This window comes from Triticum aestivum, chromosome 2A, assembly GCF_018294505.1.
Source record: "Triticum aestivum cultivar Chinese Spring chromosome 2A, IWGSC CS RefSeq v2.1, whole genome shotgun sequence".
NCBI classification, from domain to species: Eukaryota; Viridiplantae; Streptophyta; class Magnoliopsida; order Poales; family Poaceae; genus Triticum; species Triticum aestivum.
Genome location: NC_057797.1, coordinates 111,440,305 through 111,446,769, shown reverse-complemented (window position 1 = coordinate 111,446,769; position 6,465 = coordinate 111,440,305).

The following is a 6,465-nucleotide window of genomic DNA, read 5'->3' as shown; positions in this document are numbered from 1 at the left end:
TCGGCCATTAATGACGGACGATTGAACTTTTTTGAGATGCAAGTTGATAAACAACCTTTTCCAATGAATACCATGGATTTGGAGGGGAAGAAGCTACTCATTCGGTAGGAGGTAGCCGAATCTGCTAATAAAACTAATGCCATTATTGGTGAGCCCAGGAAAGACAAGGAGGGCAACAAGGTCTTAGGGAGACATGTTGTGCTTGATAAGCAGCCCGATGGCAAGGAAGTGATCAAAGTCACCATCAAGAATCCTACACTCGGAGGGCAACCGCAAGTGCAAGAAAATACTCGAGTTAAATTTGTCAAACCCAAGAGTCCAGAAGTTGGCAAGTGGAAGAGGAATGAGGCAAAAGTGCAGCGCAAGAAAATCAAGCCAACTTTTGATATGTTGTTGTCCAAGTATGCCAATCATGCGGCCGGTTCTAGCTCTAACCGGTCATCAAATTGGAAGTGCTCAAGGTCACCTCCTCGGGAAGAATTTCAGCATCATGCAAGGCCATATGGGTCGTGGGCGCCAGGACCATGGATGCCGCCACCCCCCTGTGTGCCATACTACGTGGGGGACTTCAATGGAGGATGGAGGCAGCCCCCAATGGCCCCTTATGCTTTTCATCTGGGTCGGGCAGAACCAAGGAGGCCCGTTTGTGAGAGACTTTCTTATCCCACACGAGGCCGTTTGAACAATGGCGTCAATCAGCCAGTGCAAGATAATCAAAAAAGGGTCGGCAAGCAAGAATGGCGTGTTAAATCGCTAAGTGCTGCAATGGTCGAGTCAAGCAAAGGCAAGGAAAAAACCGATACCGACTCACTCATCTTGGGCTCCGAAACATTCGCCATACAACAGCTGATTATGCATAACGATCCGACTGAGCCGATACTTGCTATCGCGCCAAAGTACTTGGCTAATGACCTTGAAGGAAACAACAGCCAAGTAAAGATGAGAGATCCTAAATACACTCAGCCAAAGTGGTGTCCTCCAGGGTTGACAAAAACACAAAAGAGGAAACTACAGAGGTTAAGGAGTCAAGAGATGACAAAACAAGAAGCCGAGAAGCAAAGGGATAAGTTGTTCAATGACACTCGGCCCATGGTGCCTACAAAACAAGTGTGGAGGCCTAAGCAAATACAAGATGCAGTTGCTTCTACACCTATCACAACAGCACCTGCGCCACCAAAGGAGGACGATGCGACAGCTATTACATCATCTGCGACACTTCTTACTTCTCCTTCACTTGGACAAATTTCAGAATCGGTGGATGCACTTGAAGAAGAGGATGATATGTTGGACTATGAGTCTACGCTGGTTCATGAAGGTATGGATATCAATATGGTATATTACTTACCTGCTGAGTTTCGTGCTGTCAATAAGGAAGGGGAGGTGGCTCAGCTGGATTTTGGCCCTAAAAATGCAATATTCGAGAAGCCAAAAGACCCAGTAACGCATCTGAAACCGTTGTATCTCAGAGGTCATATCAATGGATCACCGCTCACTCGGATGCTTGTTGATGGTGGTGCTGTGGTGAATCTTATGCCGTATTCGGTCTTCAAAAAATTGGGGCTGCATGATGAAGAGTTGATAAAGACCAACATGGTGCTCAATGGATTTGAAGGCAAAGAGAAAACTGAAGCCAAAGGTGTGATGTATGTGGAGCTCACGGTGGGAAGTAAAACTTTGGCTACCACATTCTTTGTCGCTGAGGTGCAAGGTAACTACAATGTCATACTAGGCCGTGGTTGGGTTCATGCAAACCAGTGCGTGCCATCCACTATGCACCAGTTTTTGATCCAGTGGGTTGATGATGAAGTGGAAGTCATTTATGCGGATAACTCGGCCTGTGTTGCTTTGGCCGAGGCATTGGTGGATTGGCAACAGCCAAATGCTACTTGCTTGACGGGACGTGACTTGTCAGAATTCGATTTTCTCAGTGCAACCAAGAATGGTTTCGTGCCCGTCTCTTTAAAGCCGACTGAATGCAATCGGCTCCAAGGTATGATATGTTTAAATGGATCCTAACTCAGAGTGGTTACAAAAGCGACTTGTAGAATATTGGTCCAATGAGAACGGTATGTATGAGTCCATAGAAGAGTTAGATGATATGGATAAATTAGGACAAGGTTTTACATCAGCTGATCCATTAGAAGAGATAGATATGGGAGATGGTTCAACTCCTAGGCCGACATTTGTAAATGCAAATTTAAGAGCCGATCATAAAGCTAAGTTGATAGAGCTGTTGAAAGAATATGTCTGTTACTTTGCGTGGGAATATCATGAGATGCCAGGTTTAAGCCGAGAGCTAGTGGAGCATCGGTTACCTATAAAGGCTGGTTTTAGACCTTGCAGGTATGCCGAGTGGATTTCTAACATTGTCCCAGTGGAAAAGAAAGGATTCGACAAGTTGAGGGTGTGCATTGACTTCACAGGTCTGAATAGGGCTACACCCAAAGATGAGTATCCCATGCCAATAGCCAATATGCTTATTAATGACGCTTGTGGACATAAAGTTATTAGCTTTCTAGATGGTAATGTCAGATACAGTCAGATTTTTATGGCCGAAGAGGGCATGTCCAAGACAACTTTTTGTTGCCCTGGTTTTCTTGGTTTATTCGAGTGGACAGTGATGACATTCGGATTAAAGAATGCTGGCGCCACATATCAAAGGGCTATGAATTTGATTTTTCATGATTTACTTGGTGTCATACTTGAAGTTTATATTGATGATATTGTTGTCAAATCGGATGTTTTTGAATACCACTTGGCCGATTTGTGTTTAGCTTTTGAAAGAATGAAAAAGTATGGACTGAAGATGAATCCTTTGAAGTGTGCATTCGGTGTGTTGGCTGGTAAGTTTTTGGGTTTCATTATCCATGAAGATGGCATAGAGATTGATCCCAAAAAGATAGAGGCCATACAAAAGGTGGAAGCTCCAAGATGCAAGAGAGATATGCAAAAGTTCCTTGGCAAAGTCAATTACTTGAGGAGGTTCATAGCTAATTTGTCAGGGAAAGTTGATGCGTTTACTCCTATCCTTCGGTTAAAGAATGATACTGATTTCACTTGGGGGGCAAAACAGCAAGAAGCATTTGATATGATCAAGAGTTATTTGTGCACTCCTCCGGTGATGAAAGCACCCAAGCATAGGGAACCCTTCAGGCTTTACATTGCAGTAGAAGGAGAAGTTATTGGTGATGTTTTGACTCAAGAAATCGAGGGAAAAGAGCATGCTATTACATATTTGAGTAGACGCTTGTTGGGCGCCGAGACAAGGTATACATTTATTGAGAAACTATGTCTATGCTTATATTATGCTTGCACAAAATTGAGACATTATTTAGTGCCGAGTGCTTGTATAGTAGCTTGTCAAACCGATGTCATTAAATACATGTTGCATAGGCCAATTCTTAGTGGTGGAATTGGCAAGTGGGCTTATGCTTTGATTGAATATGATTTGGCTTATGAATCTCTAAAATCCATGAAAGGCCAAATCGTTGCTAAATTATTGTTGAACATCGGATTGATGACAAGTGTGACATTGATATAAACCTTGTCTCATTAGTACCATGGAGATTATATTTTGATGGTTCAGTTTGTAGCAATGGCCAAGGTGTTGGTATTGTTTACATATCTCCTCATGGTGCTATTTTTGAAGCCTCATGCCGCTTAGAATATTTTTGCACAAATAATCAAGCCGAATATGAAGCATTGTTATTCGGTTTAGAGATGTTGCTTGCTATAGGTGTTACACATATTGAGGCTTATGGTGATTCGTTACTAGTGGTGCAGCAAATATCCAAAGTCTTTCAGTGTTTGGACGAATCACTTAATGTTTATCTTAATAAATGTCTAGATATAATTTCTACGGATTGTTTTAGCATTGCTCATATATCTAGACATGACAATTGGAAAGCGAATGAGTTGGCACAACAGGCATCCGGCTACCATGTTGATCATGGCGTGTTTCATATTTCTGAAAAGCCGATGTCTAGTCTTGCCGACGTAGGGGAGGCCGAACCGGAGCCCACCATTTCGACCATTAATGAAATATTCAATGCACGAGAAAGTCAAGACTGGAGGAAACCCATTGTTGATTATTTGTGTGATCCTAGTAGAAGGGTGGACAAGGCTGTTCGGCGGATGGCTTTCAAGTATACAATGAGAGATGATGATCTCTATCGCCGAACGGTTGATGATGTTCTTCTAAAGTGCTTGGACGAGGACCAAGCGAGAGTTGCTACGGGGGAGGTCCATGAAGGTATTTGTGGCACTCATCAACCGACTCACAAGATGAAATGGTTGCTACGACGTGCTAGATTTTATTGGCCGACTATGATTAATGATTGCTTCAAATATTACAAAGGGTGTGAAGCTTGTCAAAAATTTGGTGATATTCAGTTGGCTCCTGCTGCTACGTTACATCCCATTATCAAGCCGTGGCCTTTCAGAGGATGGGGTTTAGACTTTATTGGACAAATTTATCCGTCTTCCTCAAAGGGGCATCGGTTCGTATTGGTGGCAACCGATTATTTCACTAAATGGTCTGAAGCAGTACCTCTCAAGAACATGACACATACGAAGGTGATTAAATTCATAACCGAGCACATTATTCATAGATTCGGCATTCCTCAAACATTGACTACAGATCAAGGCTCCTCTTTCCTGTCACACCAAGTTAGAGAATTTGCCGAATCTTATAACATAAAATTGCTCAATTCCTCTCCTTATTATACCCAAGCCAATGGACAAGCTGAGTCTAACAATAAAATTTTAATCAAGCTCATCAAGAGGAAGATTGAGGATAATCCAAGGAGATGGCATGAGTTGTTGTCTGAAGCTTTGTGGGCACATAGGATCTCAAGACATGGTGCTACAAAGGTGACTCCATATGAGCTAGTATACGGTCAAGAGGCTGTTTTACCGGTGGAAGTGAATTTGAATGCTTTGAGAATAGCCAAACAAAATGATTTATCGGCAGTAGACTTTTATAACTTGATGATGGACAATATTGATGAGATTGCCGATAAACGTTTGGCTGCTTTGAAGGCCATAGAGAGGGACAAGTTGAGGGTAGCAAGGGCTTACAATAAGAAGGTTAAGTTGAAGAATTTTCAAGTTGGCGATCTCGTCTGGAAAGTGATTCTCCCGATTGGTTCAAGGGATAGAAAATTCGGGAAGTGGTCTCCCAGTTGGGAAGGTCCTTTTAGAATTGCAAGAATAGTTCCCGGAAACTCTTATTTGGTGGAATCCGTACAAGGGACACTGTTACCTCGAGCTCTCAATGGCAAGTACTTGAAGAAATACCACCCAAGTGTGTGGCAAGAAGCCTAAGTGGGCAATGGCCGATATGTGACTATCGCCCTTAGCACAGACATGGCCGATACCTGATTATTGTCCTGAGGAAAATAAATGGCCGATGGAGTGTTGACATCGTCCTTAGAACAAACACAATACAAGTTATTTTTCGGCATACAAGCTTTGCCGAAAAACAGGGGGGCATGTGTTGACACCAGATTTTGGCATGGTCATGAATCCGGGTTCGATGCAAAAGTTAGAGGCAACACTTCGCGGGCCGGCCCTGAGTGAGAAAGTATTCGGCCTTTGCCGGCTGAACGAAACCTTGCCGGGGTAAAACCTTGCCGATGTGAGGGCTTGCCGGCGTGGAAAGCTTGCAGGCGGAGAAGCTTGCGGGCGTGGAAAGCTTGCCGGCGGAGAAGCTTGCCGGTGTGAAACCTTGCCGGCGGCAAAAGCTTGCCGGGCGAAGACCTTGCCGGGGCTGAAAAGCTTGCCAGGAAAGAGCTTGCTGGGTGGAAACTGTCAAGGTCAATCCGACCAGAAGCAGAAGATGGGCTCAAATGATTATCTAGATGGACTCGGATGAAGAAGTGTTCAACATGAAAGTTATTCGTAACATCGAAACAGTAAACTTTGCTTTTGGAGTCATCATCATCCAACGTAGTATACGACCTGCAGAGACGCTACAAGAGTCGGATGGTCCAGTCAGCTACATGACCGAGTCCGACTCGAAATTAAAGATGACCCCGTGGAGTATTCAAGATGGCCTTATTTGGAAAAGTGATCAACATACGGATTGTTGGCCTCATCAAAGCGTACAAAATTGATATTTGAACTGTCTCCATCGGAAGTCATATGCAGATTCCACGGCCCGCGCAAGGATCAAGACAAAAGATTGGATCAGATTCGGGCTGAATCCAAGTGGGACCAGAACTAGGACTCTAGGTCGTGAATTGATGTAATTTTCTTGTAAGGAAAGCCTAGATGAATCCTTTGCTTGTACGGGAAGTCCAGCCACCTCTTATATATGTTGGGGGTGACGGCCGATTGAACAACACACAATCGAACAAATCAATATACTACTTTTTCATCTACGTTTTATCTCTCCACCGTTTTTCTCTCTCGTTCTTTGCTGTTCTTCGTGTTTGAGAGCTGCGAATCCCGAGGATCTAGGGG